A 19,499-nucleotide genomic window follows, 5' to 3' on the forward strand; every position below is an offset into this window, starting at 1 on the left:
TGTAAATACCAAAGAGATCATTGTAAAGTGAGTTTTAATGCCCTTGAACTTGCTTGGAAAGATAAAGTAAATTGAATTTATAAATTCTAGTCCAGCTGCTGAAGATTGTGTCCACCCATTTCCAAAACCAGGGATTACTGGTTGATCCCTTAGATTCCTCCAAAGCTTTCGGCAATTGCACTCACTCTGAGCAGGATGCTGGCCACCATTACGGCCACTGCAATTGGCCTCCAGACTTTGACCCGAGCTGACCCAAAGGTGGACCGCATGACCAACTTGCCATCCAGAAGAAGCCCATATTACCACCACCTTCTTCTGAACCTTGGGTTCCTCATCTGTAAAATGAGGATGATAAATAACATTATTGGTTCCTGCCGCATGGGGGTATTTCTGCTCCACCTGCTGTAACCTACAGGCGAGCAAGGTAATAGACCTGGCCATAGCTAGCTCTGTGACCCTTAGCAGGTCGCTTCACTCTCTGGATGTCTATGTCCTCATCTGTAAAACAGGAAGAAGGTGAATTCAATGGCATGAGTCTTGTTTTGACTTGGCTTCTCTCATTTTGACTCACATTTTTTGGTCTCTCTCTCTTGTTCGTGGACTTCTGACAGGAGCTATTGATGCCCCTGGCTTCATCCTCAGCTCTCCTCCATGGGTACAACTTAGAATCTCCCCTTATAGGTCAAGAGGCTCACATCAAATCAGGTCCTACCAGTCTGGCTAGAGCTCACCCCAGCCTGATCATCCCCCATCAGGGGAAAGGGAGGTGGGGGTATGAACTGACCCCCATAAGGAAGCCATTGCTAAATAAACAAAATGGGCTTCTCCTCAGCCCCTTCATCCCCCATCAGGGGTTTAAGGATGAAAATTTTAAGAATTTCAAGATGGTGACATATGTGATTTCAATGGATACTTCCCCGTCAGGGGAAGGGGGGGTGGGGATATGAACTGACCCCCATCAGGAAGCCATTGCTAAATAAACAAAATGGACTTCTCCTCAGCCCCGAGACTCTCCTCCTTGACTCACCCCTTATGCTATCTTCTGGGATGGTGCCTTTTGTTTTTTTCAGGTATTCTTCTCAGTAAAACATTTTTGAGCACAAACACCAATACGGATTAGATTTATACAGTATATATATCTAATGTCCTGCTGCTACGTTTTGTGCATTCTGAAAACACAAAAGCAGTTCCCAAGAGTCCAAGAGCAGGTCCCCCGGCCTGAATGAGCCCCTGCTCTCAGCACAGGAGCATCACCCCAAGTCAGGTCAGCTCTGGGCAAGTGATCTGTGTCATCAAGCAGGGCCCATGCTCAGTAGGGTCCCTTGCTTGGTTAAATCAGGTATGTCACCATCTTGAAATTCTTAAAATTTTCATCCTTAAACTCATAAGGTCCAATGGGGCAAACGGGCATGCATGTGAACAGAGGAGATATGCACAACATAGGTGTCCCTCATCCCTTGCTCCCCTATTCACATATAGCTTTGGCAATGCCTCTCGGGCACAGCATTCTGGCGGCCCCAGCATGTGTTGGAGTTTAACGAGACTCAAACTGAGTACAAGGTAAGCGTGTTATGGAAGCCATCTGCTTCCAGAGTGTGATAGAATGTGCATGTTTCAAGACATGAAATAAAAACAATTGAGTTAGTTTTGTGAAGTGTTTCCACTGTTCTGGTAAGAATTAAATTCGTATGCATGTACGCAGTACGAAAAACAAATTGCATAATTTCAGTGATTTTGCAGACAAGTTAAGTGCTCTTCCATTCCCATTTAAAATTGGCACTCCATGATATAAAGATGAATGGTATAATTCATGCTAATAATTTAAAAATTTAATTTTTGTTTACTTAAAATGACCATCCGACAGCAAATAAAAAAGACCATGGCAAGTTAAGAAAAGACCGTGACAAGTTAAGAAAAGAAACTTTTTTCTATTTTGTGCCTCTAATGCCCTTTCTTTTGTGCTCTTTGAACAAGAAGACTCATCATCTTAAGCTGCAACCAACTTTGCCTCCAGTCCCCTCCCCCATGTCCAAATGTCCAACCTAGGTTGAGTTCACCTTACTTCCCTCTCTCACTGGAAGAAGGAGAAGATTCTGCTTCCATTTCACCCCAGGAAGAGATCTGTCTTTCCAAGACCATGGTCAATACATTCAGTTGTTTCATGCTTCATATTTCATTCATTCAACAAATATTTGTGTGTTTATACAGTTAAAATAATGACCTTTCAAGTATCTGCCCAAGAGAATAAGTACTTCGTCCACCCTGTTTCTGACACAGCAGAGAATTCCTGCTGAAATGGAAAGATCTCAGTTCAGAAGAATACTGCTAGGAAACTTGGGGACTGAGCCTAGGTGAACCACCCCTCAACATTCTTCACCCACACTCAGGAGCTAATGATTTCCAGAGGTGGCCACTGCAAGGAATTCACAGGAACACGGGTCACTGTGTCAAGGATCATGCCAAGAAGAGAAGGTCACCAGTTCCAAATATTTCAGAGGTGAAAAGGTCATTCTTATAAATACCGTATCCTTCACATTCAGCACACCATGGTACATGCTTTGTCACAGTTTGGTGGACCACCAGGTGTCACCTACAGAGCCTCCACCCAAAAGAAATCTTAGTCTTCATCAACCAGATGTCACTCTTACATCTTGGTCAAAGGCTTCTTCCAGGAGTAGGCATGGGTCAGGCTTTTGCGTTGGAATTGACTAAGTAAGTGGTTCATAAGGGGTAGCTCAGAGACCTCTGGAGATTCTGGAGACCCTTTCAGTGGTTCATCCAGTTAAAACTATTTTCATAATAATATTGGAATGTTATTTGCCTTTTTTCACTCCCTTCTCTCATGAATTTATAGTGTCTTTTTCTAGAAGCCATAAGACATGAAGATTCCATTGCTCTGACAGCTAATGAATGGAATGGATATTCTTGTATTTTAAAGATGTCTCCACTCTAATTTCCAATACAGTTAATGTTTATAAGTGTCAGCTCCCTTCGATCAACAATAATTTGGAGTCCCGAGACAAGAATGTTTGAGAAGTGCTGGACCAAGTGAAGTAGGTATTCCATTTCTCCAAAGTTGGGTCTATTCTCTCCTTCCCAAGATAATTCTTTCTCACAGATCCAGCAGTTCCAGTGATCCTTATGATTCACTAAAGAGATTGCCATGTCGATGATCAATGGGCAGGTGAGTATAATTCAGCCTCCGTCACTTTGACAAACAGAATACTAAAGGTGGACACCTATGGGACTCTGCAAACTGACTCTTCATATGACATAAGCCACACACTATGTTTTAGGTAAGCAGGGGGATTTAAAATGTTCTTGCACAAAGAACAGTCCAGTATATATTGATTTTTAAAGTATGGATATAACTATGTTTCCCCAAACCAGTTAGTTAGCTAGTTAATTAATTAATTAATTAATTAATTAATTAATTGACAAGTTAGAGAAATTGCATCCCACAAGGCATATCCCTGGAAAAGGAAGTTTCTACTACTCCTAAAATGTCTTCAATACACACACACACACACACACACACACACGAAACCTGTCATGGACACATATGGTATTTAATGTATACCTGTTACAGAGCAACCAATGCTTTTACCTTTTCATGAACTGTGAGTCATTCTGCCCCAGAGAGGGCTTTCTGAGCTTCATAAATATTGATCATACTCCCTAAATTCTAACAGGCAGTTTCCTCAAATATGAATGATACTTCTCAACTTCACTCTTTATTCTCCGTATTCAGTCACAGCGTTGACCACCATGGAGGAAAAAGACATTCCATGTAGACAGAGACTCCGGACAACTGGAGCTTAGCCACTTCAAATTCCAGGTCTGTCTGTGTGTCTTCCTTTCTTTCTTCATCCCTCCTCCCTCACTCCCTCTGGTCCATTCATTCATTCATTCATTCATCACCATTTCTGACCATGAGCCAGGAATTGTGCTGGGCCCTGAGCGCACAATAACAAATAAAGCAAAATGTGCCCCCCGAAAAGCTCACACAGTCTTCTGGATGTTGAAGAGAATTTGTCCTAAAATTTATCTCAATGGTCTTTAAAGTGACGTATGTGAAGAAAATATTAGAACTTCTCATTTGTTATTGTGTCTGTTTTGAGGTATAAATAATATATTAGTTTAGCATCACATGCATCAACTATAAAATATATGACTACTGAGAGTGAGTACCCCCCAAATTTTTACTGACAGGGTGTTGCAGTTAAGAAAGTTTAGAGACACAGATTGAACATGCTTTGCTAGGCCTCCTTTTTTAAAAGAAGGAGTCAGCTTGTTGTCATCATGAACACTTTCTTGGCTGTTGAGTTAATCATAAAATTAGTATATGCTCTTAGCTGGTTGGTCTTTGAGGGAATTAAGAGACGATATACTAGATTGTCTCTTTTGCAGAGGCAGCGAGACCCAAAGCAGCGATTGACTTGTCTGAACCATAACCCAATTTGGTGAAGGAGTTAGCAGTGTTTTTGAAAGTGTGATTCTGAGTCACCATCACAGTGGGAGAGGCCTCGTGGAAATGCAAAATTCTGGCCTGAGGATCTGGACTTTTTTAATCCAAACCTCCAGGGCCAGGGCCCTGGCTCCGGGCTCTGTGTTTACAACAAGCTCCCCAGGAGATCCCCGAGCACTCTGGGGGCTTCGGTGGGGGGAATGTGGAGACCAGGCTCTCTCTCTCTCTCAGGCAGGTTGTCATGGCTTTTAGAGCAGGAACTGTGGTGTTCAGTAACAGATGTGCTGTGCTGTTTGACCTGATATAAATGGCTGTGGAGTGCTGATTTTGCTAATTCTGGGACTGTTTCTCAGGGGCTTGTTTTTATCTCTTCCTTTGATGTCAGGCTGTTTGCCATCATTTCTTACTGCCTTTAGTGTGATCACTGCTAATCTCTCTTCCCTCCTTCCTCGTCCCCCTTCTACTTTTCTGCTTTTAATTTGTGGTGGGCTGGGAGTCTACATAAATGGGCTTGTTAGGAGTGTGTGTTAATTAAGAGTCAATTAGACATAGTTAAAGTGCATTGCTTTGTGACTGGTGTTTCCGGGGCTTCAAGCCTGCTTTGCTTCCTTCCTGCTTCTCAACAGAGTTCCAGAAGGCAGAGGTTGAGGGACGCCTGACCTCCGGGTAAGTAGGGCACTAGGATATTTACTTTCTTGTCACATTTCACTGCTGTCAAAGCTCAGAGAGTCTGGCCAGCCCCCAGAGGAGCCAGTGTGCTTAATGATTCAGGACACCTGGGTCTGACCCACTCCTCCTACGTTTCTCTGGGCTCGGGGTGATTTACAGGAAGAAGGGATGGGATCCAGGACGGAGGAGGAAGGGTGTACCCTCCGGAGTGGACCAGGAAGTAGGTATCAGCTCCTCTGAGAAACACACTAATTTCCAGTTCAAGAAGGGTCTAGGTCTGTCCCCCCTTAACAGCTGCTGGGGAATGTCAGCCGTGACACCCACAAGGGTAAATCTCTCTGGGGGTGATGGGAGATAGAGGGCCATCTCTAGCTTAGAAGGCATAATAACTATATTCAACACTAAAGTTCTTCCCATGTGAAAATCCCGCTATATTTCTTAAGACTGTCAATGGATAAAAGTATCTTTCAGGCCTAAAATTTGTCGGTGATGCTGTTGTTGAATGATGTAAAGACAAGAAGATGGTAAAATTCTCATCTTCATCTTGTATCAGGAGATGAAAATCAGTTGTCCTCACGATGCCCCAGGATCCTTCACTCTTCCTTCATTATACATAAATATACAATATTTTGAGCAGAGACAACTCCTCTGGCTTTCCAAAGTTAAAAAAAATGAGAAAAATAAAAACAAAATGGGAAACCAAAGTCAATGTTATTTCACTTCATGGGGTTCTGTGCTTCTGATGAGCTAATTTCTTGTTTTTCCCAGAAAAAGTAATATCTTTAGCTAATATCCCAGGTTGGGACATGCATGACTGAAGCTTAAATGTGTGTTTATTTAAAAAAAAAAAAAAAAAAGGATTTGAAAAGAGGCAAAAAGCAAAAGGTACTTATATGCAGGGAAGGATCATCCCGATCCATTTTCAGTGCTTAATTACAAATCTGCTCTGACTAATTTCCTTATTGTGCCCACAGCTGCTGTTCTTTTGTCACCAGTTTATTTTTCTTTGAAAATCTGAAAGGCATCAAGGCTCGCCCGAAAGTCATCAGGAGCAGAACTGGTGTCCCAGATGCCTCATTACTGGTCTCGTTTACAAGCCTGTTTGGTTGTTTATGTCTTGCATTCAAATCATTTATTTTGTTCAAACCCTCTTTTGCTTTGGAAATGATTTTAGAACACCGGACTGCTTTATCACTCAACCGTTTGCCTTGCTGGGTAACAGGAACATCATGGTTTAATCAACATCGCAATTTCCCAGTAATCTCTGGGCAGGCCTTATTTGGTAAATATCAAAAAGTGTAGAGCTCCAAGGGCTCTTTCACAATGACCCCGGGGTCTGAGTGCCTTTGTTGGAAAGCAAAAACTGTTGTTCATATGAAATCATTGTGATTTTGGAAGATGTTCATCGGTAAGCCTAAATGTCATGTGGGATGGTTTAGAACTTGCAAGGGCTTTCCTCTCACAGCCAAGAAGACTGGCTGCTAAAACTAGCCAAGGCACTTGTGGAGCGGGGGTACCGTGGTTATTAGGGGAATGCATTATATTGCCAGCAGCATGGCTGAGAGCTTACGTGCTGGTTCTGGAGAATCAGAGAGACCTAAGTTCAAATCCTGGCTTGGGCAAGTTTTCTTAACCTCTGATGCCTTAGTGATCCCAAATGTAAAAGGAAAATGAGCAGCATCTAACTGCTAGAGTTGTAATGAGAATTACATCAGTTAATGCTTGGAAAACCCTAGGCAAGGTCAGTCGTGCAGTCAAGTCAATAAATGCGAATTATTACTATTACTATTATTTGTTTCTTGGGAAAGCAAACAAATTGTTTGGCCAAATATTTGTCTCATTTTTTATTCATATCATATTGTGAGACACAATCTAAGCTGATGTGAAGTGAAAAATTTTATTAACTGCTTTAGATGGGTGATTATATAATTTATGGTCCAAGTCGGGACACTTGAGAGTGAAAATGTGCACTCTTAGTAATTATACCAGGACGATAGGCATAAACTAGGACCGTCACAGGCAAACCACAACACATGGACTCCTTGCCATAGAAACCTCAAGCCAAACATTATTAGAACTGGAAATAACCTTTCATACTTTCTGGTTCAACGCTCCAGTTTTATAGATGAGGAAAATGAGGTCCAGAGCAGTGATGTAACTTACCCAAGGTCACACAGCTAATGATGGAAACCTGAGTCTGAAATGTCAGTCCTCTCATTTTAAGTTCAGTGCCTGCCCCACAATACAGTCCTGTTTGCAAATATCTTTAGCAAGACTGGCCACTATTTTTTTTTTCCTGATTTCTTCTACTGAAAGGCTCCCAAGCCAACCTACTCTCTTTTCCTCCATTTTACACGGAACAGATCACAACCTGGACAGAACAATCCTCTTGTCATTCTTTTAACTGACATCCCCCGTGCTGTTGTTCAAAGTCATTGTCCCATTCTATTTATTTAGTCATGGGTTGGATGAGAAAGAGCACAACTGTTCCCTCCCTTCTTTCTATTAAGAAGTTCTTTTAGGTCGCTCCTGATTATTCTTTGTTCCCTTTTCCTTTGGGATCAGTGGGTTAACAATTAGTTCTTTACCAGGATACCAGGATTTTTCTAACACATATCGCCAGGACACATTTGTCTGTAAGCGCCCCGGAAATCATGCATGTGAACATACATCTTTAATCCCTATTAATTATACCATATGTATAATGTTTACATGTCATAGATCTCGGTAGCTTTCATGTGAGGTGATTGTGTTAGGTTATTGAGACAAGGCAAATACTCCATATGCAGGATTTGACTTTAAAGACACAAGGGAGCCAGCTGATCAGAAATCACACGTGTCAGGCCCTGCTAAAGGTGCCTCACCAGCCCCTCTCTTTAATGAAGACCACATTTTATAACCATGCCCCCATGCAAATGCAAATTTATGTAGATTGTTTATTTAGACCCGTGCTTTTGTACATCAATCTCCATGTACACCCGCCTCTCTTTTTTGCTTTGAAAGAGATAATGTGGTTATTCCAGTCATATCTCTCCGGGTTTTATGGGCTGGCGTGCCCATAAAGATGACAAGATTTCACGGGCAGCAGACTTCTGCTCCCCTTGCCGTTCTGTGTCCAGCCAGGGAAGCACAAGGCTCAGGCAACGAGGCGGGTCAGGTGCCTCCTGGATGTGTGGTTCGCTGAGGACGAGGGCACCCCCTGGACTGTCGCACGGCTGCTGGGGTCCGCTGCGGTCCCTGGGGGAGTGTCCACCAAGTAGCCTTCCCCAGCCTTCTGAGGCAGCGGGCGTCTCCCTGCTTGCGGTGTTTCACACCTGGATTTACCCCTACAAGTACCATACGCAGGGATCTTTTCATATCTCTGATTAAAAGCCCATTTTTGGAAGAAAGAACTAGGACATGCAGATGGTGGATTGTATTTATTCAGAACCTGGTCAAAATTGAGTGAGCTCTCCAAACTATGAGGGCCAAGAGGACAGTGTAATGATTTCATTTTAGGAAGGAACATGAGTCACGGTTAAGGTCACTAGACCGCCATCAAATACATTTGAGGTCGAGCCCTCTCTGCATCACAGTGTGACCTTGGGCAAGTTACTTAAACGCTCTCTGCCTCAGTTTCCCCATCTGTAAGCTGGGAATGGTTAGAGGCTCGGCTTCGTGCAGTGCTATGAAGATTAAATGCTGCGAGACACGCAAGTCCCTTGGCGTAATGATTGGCACGTTGGAAGAACAAAAGAAACGGAGGCAACAAATTTATTTCTCATACAGTGCAGTGACTCAAAGGTGGCTGAAGTGTTTTGTTTTAAAAAATAGACCCCAAAGCTCAGGCAACAGAGAAGTTCAGAGTGTGCGGTCTCTCCCCTGCATGGAGACCTCAGGCCTATTCCCCGGCCCCGATCATCCACATCCACCCGCAGAGGGTTGGAAGGCCACATTTGGAGCCATGGCTCATGGTGGGCTTGGGAGACACAGAAAGTACAGGTGCCAACCCCTCTGCATAGCCCCAGAGGCCCGACCAAGCCCTAACCACATGTTCAGGCTCATTGTCCATTTCTCCCATATGTGGTTCCCATGACATTCTGTTCTCTCTGTTCTCTTTATTTGGACCTTTCCTTCCTATCTTTGTTTAAAACCCAGCCCATTGAAATGGCTTCTCCATGAAGGCCTTGCTTAGCACCTTTTTTTGGAGGTTAGTGTTGCAAATAGGTAATAATAAAAAGCATCTCCTTTGAACTCCCCAGCTAGAAGGGGCCCATCCTCCTTCCATCCCTTCTGCAGAGCACCGACTATGACAGGTGCCCGAAGACAGGGACGGGGTGCCTTGTAGGGTAGCTACTTGTCTTCTTGTCCTGTTCTCCTCAGAAGACCAGAAACCCTACGGAGGCACGGAAGCTTGTAGATGATGTGCGAGGGATGACAATGGTTTGGGGAACTGGACCATGGGCATAAGAGGAGGCAGAGACAAATGATGCTGCACATGTGTGACTCCACATGGCCAGTCAAAGGGCGCAAAGGAGGATAGAACATCCTCAAGAATCCCCGGATGATCAGGATCACACTGACTCGACCTACAGGCCAGGCTTGCCTCCAGTTTGTTATACTGACCCTTTCTCTACTTAAGGTGTTGTAACGTATCTTGTAACACATCTTGTAAAGGGTTGCCTGAGGGTTCATCAGAGACCACAGCCTCCTCAGAACAAAGGGGAAAAGGGTCCCCTCCGGGGCCACCAGGTATCTCTCCCTAGTGAGGCCACCAGACAGGATGCCTGAGCCCATGCATCGAACCTTCACTGATTCTCAGCCATAGAGAAATCGCAGCTCTGGGTCGCCGATGCCTCTGGTTTTCAAGCACCCAGCCCAAAGCAGAGACAGGGCCTCCATGCCTCCAGGCTCTGCCCTCCATCCCACAGCCAGAGGGGTCGGGGCGGGCTCAGGTTTCACGGCCAGCACGGAGGCCCTGCAGGTAAATTCCAGCCTGTCCATTTGATGTGAAATCTTCCAGCTTGACCAAGAGTCACTGACCTCGGGAGCGGCAGTTTAACCTCCATTATTTGGTTTATATTGGTAATATTTACATTGGGAACTTGATTAAAGCTGACCTCTTGGTGAAAACGGAATCCAATACGTATTTGAAACCCTCCTGCTTTCTCCACCCAGTGTCAGGTGCCATCTGTTTCACTTCTCCCCTAATTGGTAGACTGGCCTCCACTTTGCCGGCATCCCCCTCCCTTGCTGAACTTGTGCAATGCCTTCCGTTCATTTCTGTGTCTTCACCCCCCACCCGGGTGTCCCCAGCCCCAGGCGAGGGGCTGCTGCTTGGCTGAGTTTGAGGACAGCTAGTCTGTCATAAATAGGTCCTATTTATCACAAGGTACAGAAAAGACATTGAATACCACCCCCACCCCCGGTCTTTCTGTGCTAAGGAAACGCTCACCCCATGCAGCAATTCAGATATCCCCGCTCCCACCTTGACAAGGACAACTGAGCTCCCAGGGGAAGGAATCATAGGTTCGGGGTAAGGCTCCTCTTCCTACATGAAAATTTTATCGGTATTGCTTTTCAGATCAATATGTCTGTAAAATTGAAGGGGAGGCTACTGATAAAATGTTTGTTCGCTGACACGTCCAGGAATTCCACCGCCGCTCAACTGGCTCAGTTCAGCAAGTATCCATCGATTGCCCCCCTTTGAACACAAGACCACCTACGAGCAGATATGCCTGCAAGGGATGTTAAATCTAAGGGACGGCTGTGTGTCAGGGGTGGACACAGGGATAGGAATCAGACATGAAAACACAGAAGTTAAATAATGTAAGACTGGGAAGTGAACACTCCGATGGCCTATGCGTCAAGAACCCAGTTTTGCCCAAGCTAGCTCAGGTGTCTTTTTGTAAGTCATACAACCTCCTGGACCTCAAGGACTTTCTCCGTAAGGAGAAGCATTGACCTAGAAGGTAAATTTCAGCTTGATAAATTCGTGACTCCAACAATGTAAGACAACAACATAAGAGTATCAGAAGATTGAATGTGAGGAAGTTGCACAGGCGAAGTCTATTAGAAGGAAAGTGCTGGTGCTGGAAGCGGGTCATAGAATAGAGCCTGAGTTGCCTGGGAACACTGGTCCTACAGCCCTGGGCCTATGGTTCCTGCTGCAACTTTGCGGTATGAGGCTCGGATGGTGCATATTCCTGATGGTTTGGAGATCAGAGGTCAAACTTTCAACAGGGAGTGTTTTCCTATATCTCAGGCATATGATATCATGTCATTCTTACCATAGCCCCGTGAAACTGGCCTTATTGTTCCCATTTCACAGATGAAGATGGATGCTCAGAGGGTTAATCTTCTCTGGTCATACAGAGGGTAGAAGCAGGATGTGAACCTAGCTTTATCCATCCCAAAGCCCACACCCTTCACCTGAGCCACAGTACCAGCTGTCAGTGCTCCCCACTGAGTCAGCTCAACATTATGCCGGCGTGTGCTGAGTAAAGGAGATGACCATGGCCTCACTCACCCTGAACACCACCCCCCAAGGAAAACAACAGGCACACACGGCTCACTGAGGGGCATCTGGTCTAGTCTCCTGTAAAATGAAAGAGCCCAAGCTTCTCCAGAAGGTAGGAACAAAGCCAAATGCTTGGAAAGAAATAAAAACAATGCACATAACAATGAGTTAAAAAGACTAGATCAAAAGAAAGGCAGGCAAGCAGCTGAAAAATGTTTGGGGAGCTGAAGCTTTTTCTTTGAATCCAGGAGAGTGTTGGGGGCACCTTACAGGATACAAAAAGGCAAGGCGATCTGGCATTAGTAGTCATTCTCAGTTTGGGCTAAACAGGCCAAAGCCTTTTGGAGGCAGAGACTCCTCTGTAAGTCAGCCTGACCACACATTCTCTGGCAAACTCCTCCCTTGGTAGGGCACCCCCAGTGGAGTCCCCACAGCCCTGCTCTGCTGAACCTTTGGAGACTAGACTGTAAGTGTGGAACCAAGATGGCGCACACTTAGAGGTGGGCTTTGGGCACTAGAAAGCCAGTTCCACACGTCACAGAAGAGCATATCAAATTATTGGAAATAGTGTGATAAACTGAAAAAAATTTTTTTAAGATAGGGCTTTTTGTACCTAGCCAAAGAATTTCCTTCCCTTTATCTAAACAATCAGAGGATTTGGTTCTCTCAAATCCCAACCTTCTCTGTCTGTGAAGGTTATTATTGGCTTGGTTAAACAAAGTACTTGTTTATAATAGATATAATAGATGACAGAGTCATTTTGAAATTACACAGTTGGTGTAATAAAACCAGTTAAAACCTTATTTAAAAAATGTCACAGTTGGTCAAATGTATTAATGGCATATGGTTTAGTTTTCTTTCTTTTTTTTCCCCCAGAACAATATGTGCATTCTCATTTCACAGAGTAGAGGATTAATGGAGCAAGATAAACTTTCTCTTGGCTTTTCTTCTAGACAATCTACACTTTCATTAACTGACTCTAGCTTTATTTATCCCCTTTCTATGTCTTGTCTTCCCCATCTTGTCTCTCTCTTCCCCACAGTACCCAACTATGGAATTCCTAAAATTCTGGGTAATGTAAGAGATAAATATTATATCATGTAGAGCATGTTTTAGACGGAAAAGTTAATGCAGAAATTACACACTACATAAACAGAATGCCCACCACTGGCAGGCACGATTATTTTCTCCTGTTGGTATTACCAACTGTAATAATAAAGTTAAAAATGTGCCTCAAAACATAATATTTCAGCTGCATGTAATTGTCATACCAGCAAAGAACATAATTGCATTATTTGTCTCCTCTCAAATCTCTCACTCATCGCTATACCTTTCCTAAGATTTCCATTTTGAGGTTCACTTGGTAATTTCTAGAGAGAATGCACTGACTGAAGTTTTGGGGTCAGGATTCACCAGCCAAGTTGTACCTGGTCGAGTGGGTCATCACCAGAGCTATGCCTGAGCTTTGCCTGGAGCTGGGAGATGCCATCTCTAATCTACAACCCTGCCATGAATTTGTTTTTTGTCATAAATGAAGCATGGGGCTGTGCTTTAATTTTCCTCACTGCCCTCTGTCAAGTAATAACCATAAATATTGTCCCGAATCATTAAGTCACAACCTGAAACGTGATCTTGCCCAGCTCCCGATCAGACGGCCATCTGGAAGATGAAAGAAGTCTATTTGGGTTTCGGAATGATCCAGACTCTAATTTGTAGTAACAGTCTTAACAGGCTGTTTCAGAGACATTAACCAGCAACTTGTCTCAGGTTCTCAAGGAAGGTCCATTATCCACAGTTGGAGGTATGTGCTTCCAGCAGAACCGTGAACTGTAACTGTTGGAAAACTACCCAGGCTTGCTGGCTTTCAATCAAATGCCACACTCTTCCACGGACACTAGATTTCTACCCAAGGGCAAGAATATATGTATAGAACAAATGCATACATAATATATCTTCAAATATTCTCTGTGTCACAAAGAAAGCAAACATTACAAGAGAGGAAAACAAATTGCAGTTTCTACAAGCAAACAAAAATGCACCATGATAGATATATAATTTTTCCTATTACCCTGAGGTTACTTTTGCAGGGAAAAATAAATCCTTCTCTTATTTTGCTGTAGAAATAATCATGTAAACACAAAGAGAAAGTCATTCTCTAAAATCTGCGAAACATGCTTAAACATGAGTACACCACTGGTCAAAGGACCTATTAGCCATGCAATTACTTTAAATATCTGCTTTTCTTGACAATTAAAGAAGGAAGCAAATCAACAGGAGATGCCTTTCCATTTCCACTTGACTTTGGATTGGAAGACTGTGTTTCTTCTCCAAGCTATATATAACATCATCTTCATGAAGGGAGTGTGTTGAATTTAAATTTTGAGCATTACAAATACACTTAGAATTACAATGAAGATATTTGTTTATAAATGCATGAAATGAGTGGTATTTTAGGCAATGAGCATGTCAGTGGTGACTCTCAGCAGAACCAAACCAATGCTAATGGCCACAAGAGCATTATGTGTTCAGGAAAGAAAATTTTGCACCAATTTTCAACAACCTTGTCCCTTTGCCTCAAAATCTGCTTCAGTACCTCTCACTTTCAGTAATTAAATATATGTATTACTGTATGCTAGCTACACTGGAATTAAATTAAAAACTTAATAAAAATAAAAATATATATTAACTATAAAAACAACTACCATATGGTCTCACTCATATGTGGAATATAAGAAATAGTGAAAGGGACCATAAGGGAAGTGGAGGAAACCGAGTGTGGAAAAATTAGAGAGGAAGACAATCCATGAGAGACTCCTGACTCTGGGAAACAAAGGGTTGCGGAAGAGGAGGAGGGTCGGGGGATGGAGTAACTGGGTGACAGGCACTAAGGAGTGCACGTGATGGGATGAGCACTGGGTGTTATACTATATAAGGCAAATGAATTTTTTTTATTTTTATTTATTTATGATAGGCACACAGTGAGAGAGAGAGGCAGAGACACAGGCAGAGGGAGAAGCAGGCTCCATGCACCGGGAGCCCGACGTGGGATTCGATCCCGGGTCTCCAGGATCACGCCCTGGGCCAAAGGCAGGCGCCAAACCGCTGCGCCACCCAGGGATCCCCGGCAAATGAATTTAAATTAAAAAATGAATGAATAAATAAATGGCATGAAAAAGATGGAGGAAAAGAAATTTAAGTGCATCTCATGGCCTTATTTAATCCTGGTTTGAAGAAACCAATTGTAAAAAAAAGAAAAAGTCCATAATTTGAGGTCATCATGGAATCTGAACATTGGCTGAGTATTAGATAAGATTTAAAATAATTACTAATCTTGTTAGATGTAATGGTATTGTGATAATGTTTTTCCTAAGTCCTTATCTTTTAGAGATACATACTTAAGTATGAAATGACATGTCTAAGTTTTGCTTTAAAATGCTCTAGAAAAATATTAATAGTTATTGAAGAGGGGTGGTAGACAGGAATGGCTCATTACCCCTTCTTTCTTTCTACTTATATGTGTGCCTGCAATTTTTTATAATAAAATATTTTTAAGAAAAAAAATATTTTTAAGTGTATTGGTTAGGAGTCTAGAGCAGTGGTTCCCACCCAAGGATGATTTTGCTCCCCTGCTCTTCCTTGGATTCATTTGGTAAAGTCTGGAGGTATTTTTGGTTGTCACAGCCGGGAGGTAAAGTAGTACTGACATCTAATGGGTAGAGGCCAAGGTTACTGCTAGACACCCTACAATGAAGAGGACAGTAAACAACCTCCACAATAAAGAATTACCCAGCCCCAAATGTCAGTAGTGCCAAGACTGAGAAACTCTGGCCTAGGTTATGTCCTATCAATACGCAGTTGATAAATATATAAAATATATCCTCTGTTTTTATAGAGTTTATAGTCTTCCAAGGAGAACAGGACAAGAAGACAAGTAGCTATCCTACAAGGCACCCCCTCCCTGTCTTCAGGCACCTGTCATAGTCGGTGCTCTGCAGAAGGGATGGAAGGAGGATGGGCCCCTTCTAGCTGGGGAGTTCAAAGGAGATGCTTTTTATTATTACCTATTTGCAACACTAACCTCCAAAAAAGGTGCTAAGCAAGGCCTTCATGGAGAAGCCATTTCAATGGGCTGGGTTTTAGACAAAGATAGAAGCAAAGGTGTTCCAGATAAAGAGAACAGAGTGTTGTGGGAACCACAAATGGACAAACGGGAGAAATGGATGATGAGCCTGAACATGTGGTTGCAGCTTGGTCGGGCCTCCGGGGCTACGCAGAGGGGTTGGCACCTGTACTTTCTGTGTCTCCCAAGCCCGTCGTGAGCCATGGCTCCAAATGTGGCCTTCCACCCTTCTGCCCATGGAAGTGGATGATGGGGCCCGGGGGAACGGGCCTGAGGTCTCCGTGCGGGGGAGAGACCAGAAGCAGCAGAAAGAAGTATGATTTGATGGGATCCCTGGGTGGCGCAGCGGTTTGGCGCCTGCCTTTGGCCCGGGGCGCGATCCTGGAGACCCGGGATCGAATCCCATGTCGGGCTCCCGGTGCATGGAGCCTGCTTCTCCCTCTGCCTGTGTCTCTGCCTCTCTGTCTCTCTCTGTGTGACTATCATAAATTAAAAAAAAAATTTAAAAAAAAAAGAAGTATGATTTGAGCATGCACAAGTGGAGACACAGATTCCCGTCCATGGAGGGCCTACTAAGTGTCAAGCCCTGCTCTAGACACACTGCGTGCAGCATCTCTTTCTTTAACTTACATAACACCCGAGAGAGAGGGAGAGAGAGAGAGGTGGTATTAGTCCCATCATATGGATGAAGGGGCACCAATGTGGTGAGAAGTGTGGCTTTCCCTAAGGTCCCAAGGCTCCTAAGTGGCTTAGGTGAGATTCAGAGCCAGAATTTCTGATTCTCAAACCACACAGTGAGTCTCACCTTCTCCACACTCTCTGCACCCGACAGTAGCACCCACCGTGGCAGTGAGCAGGGTGCTCCTGGCTGAAAGCAGGCTGCTGGCAGGCTGTGGAGGTGGGCGGTCCTGGGTAGAGCCCACACAGGCCGGCCGAGGCAGGTGGGCCTGGAGTGCAGTCACCACTGTTTGAAGTCAGGCTCCCTGAACAAGTGGGCAGCTGGTTCTTAACTGAAGGGGGAGGGGGAGTGCATATCTCTGGGGCCGGGGGGGGAGCTGCATCCTCAGCAGCCCTAATGCTGCATCTTCAGCATCTCTGGCCCAGCAGCGCCTTGGCGGTGGGGCTTTGAGAAGCTTATGGTACTTGAGCATTTGGCCCAGGGGAGTTATCAGAAGGTAGAGAAGGAGCAGGAAGGCTGCCAACTGCATGTCAGGGTTCCCAAGTGGAGCCCAGGCTAAGGAGCCGTTTGGGTGGTCCCGAATTGGTACCTTCCCAAAACAAGCAGGGGCCGCCTACGACCCGGCTGCCTCCCGCTGCGGCCCTAATCCCCACCCCCGGCCGCTGCCTGGGCTTCCAGAGCTCGTTAGTGCGCACGGAGAGGAAGCTGTCCCGTCTGGGCAGAGTGGGTCAGGAGAGCAGGTGGGTGGGACGAGAGAAGCTGGAAGCCACCCACTCTGAGGGACTCAACAGAGCTAGCTGTGGGCAGGGGAGGGACCCTGGAGCGGGCTGAGGGGCTCAAGGGTGCTGGCTCACCCACCACGTACATGCAGCAAATCACAAATGCCTCGCAGACAGAACAGATGTCAGTGCTATGACGTGGACTTAGGGTCAGCTAGACCTGGGTTCAAACCCCAAGGCAATTACTGGGGTGAATAGTTCTAATTTCAGAGACATTATGTGTCATGGGCAGCTGGCCTGCTATGCAGAGCCGACAACAGAGAACCCCTACTCACGTAAGGGGTTGGTGTTCAGACCCTCAGACCCCCCAGGATAGGGCAACAGTGTCGTCGTTCTTATATTCCTTAGCTACCAGCCTTCCCCCGACCCTGGCTGCCCATCTTGAATGGAACCTTTCTCGATGCATAGTTGTTGGACATTGCTTGGGCAGCCCGGTGAACCAGACTCGGCGTTGTATGTCTAACCCTTCCCTGACCTCAGCCCCGGGAGGCTCTGGGGGACACTGAGCAAGCCCGCAATGCCCAGATTTTTGCCTCTTCAGACTTTTGCAGTCTTAGAAAGCAGAGCGAGACTCTCCAGGGGGAATTGACCTCGTGGATTGTTTGTTATCCCTGATTCCTGGGGGGCCAGCTCCAGCAGGCTCGCAGATGGCACCTCTTAGGATTACTCTCAGGCAATTGAACCCTGGATAAGGTGTAGAAGTCTGGAAAGAAAGGCTATGATGACCTGAAAATGCCTTCTTTTCATCCTGCTGAAGGTTTGGCTTAGGTTTGGGTCAAAGGTCACACCAATGTTGAAGTCCCTCCACTCCTGGGTCGCCCAAGCTGAGAAGGCGGCCCTGCGCGTCTGCTTTGATACAGCCATTGCTGGTCTCCTTGTCATCACCCCATCCTGCCCCTTTGGAGGCTGTGCTGTGCTGTTTTGCTTCTCCTGATGTTAGCTGAGGCCTACGGTCACTGGCCCATTATGGACCACCGCCAACCACATCTGTCTTTCTGTCCAGTACCTTTGTGTCCACCTTCCCAGCTCTCGGCTTGTCTGTGCCCTCAGCAGGTTTAGCTGAGCCTCGGTTCTGAGAACAAGGCCTAGCACGGCCTTTCTGGGCTTTCTTTCCTCCCTCCCTCAACAGAGGTAATAATGGAGAAAGTGTTGAGGAGCTGGCTGGCACAACTGTAACATGGGGCAGCCTTCATCTGGACCAGAAGGATGGAATTAGAACCACAGCCCGCTCTGCCTACAGAAGCTCCCCATAAACATGATTCATTCTCCAAGGTGATTGGGAGCTGTAAGGCCCTGGAGTGAGAAGAGCCACTGGGAAGGGATTCAAGTGCCTCGTGATGAATTCTAATGCTCCTGTGTGGAGTCTTTTGTCCACACGCTATACATAACGATTCGTTCCAAAGACACAGCTACCAACCGCCTTCTTGGCTTGCTCATGGCTCCTGGATATTCCTTCAAACCCAACACTCAACTGACCTCAGGCTAAGCATAGTGTAGTAGGTAAGAGCAGGACTCTGGAGCCAGACAGGGTAGATCTGAACCCTGCCTCTGCTGCCTAGTAGCTGTGTGGCCTCAGGCAAGTTACTCAACCTCTCTGTGCCCCCATTTCCACATCCGTATTATGAAGATGGTTGTAGAACATGCGCCATTAGGTTATTATAAGAATCAAATGAATTAACCTCTGAAGCATGCTTGTATCAGCACCTGGCATACAGTAAGTGTTAGTAAAATAAAATAAATAGGGCAGCCCCAGTGGCGTAGCAGTTTAGCGTCACCTGCAGCCCGGGGTATGATCTGGATAACTGGGATCAAGTCCCGCGTCAGGCTCCCTGCATGGAGTCTGCTTCTCCCTCTGCCTGTCTCTCTCTCTCTCTCTCTCTATCTGTGTCTCTATGAATAAATAAATAAAATCTTTTAAAAAAATAAAATAAAATAAATATTCAAGGATCCAATGTCAAGTTTTCCACAGAATATATGGGTAGGTCCTAGGCAGATGCTGTCAACACTCTAGATGGTGGGGTTGAAATTCACCTCGAATATAGTGGCAAAAACAAACAAACAAAAGCCACGTGATAGCCCCAGCACCTGGAGAGAGACACCTGTGTGCTTTGGTTACTGTAAAATAGAACAAATAGAAACCTCTACATGGAATTTCGGGTGCAGAAGGGGATGGGGAATTAAATAAAATATTTCAAATACCATAATAACATTTTCAGGAGAGTACGTGGAAAAACATTCAATACATGTTTATTTGTAATTATTAATATTATTTTTACTATAGCTGA

At 44.9% G+C, this 19,499-nt stretch overlaps 1 long non-coding RNA gene across 1 annotated transcript; it reads left to right on the top strand.

Moving 5' to 3' along the window:
* The first annotated feature begins 788 nt into the window (after positions 1 to 788).
* LOC140599734 (uncharacterized) lies at positions 789 to 15,120 on the top strand. The gene is made up of 5 exons (XR_012002714.1): positions 789 to 3,184; positions 3,752 to 3,838; positions 5,095 to 5,134; positions 6,112 to 11,748; positions 14,608 to 15,120. It is a non-coding gene; the product is annotated as an uncharacterized lncRNA (long non-coding RNA).
* The last annotated feature ends 4,379 nt before the right edge of the window (positions 15,121 to 19,499 follow it).

This window comes from Vulpes vulpes, chromosome 7 (assembly GCF_048418805.1).
Source record: "Vulpes vulpes isolate BD-2025 chromosome 7, VulVul3, whole genome shotgun sequence".
Classification (NCBI taxonomy): Eukaryota; Metazoa; Chordata; class Mammalia; order Carnivora; family Canidae; genus Vulpes; species Vulpes vulpes.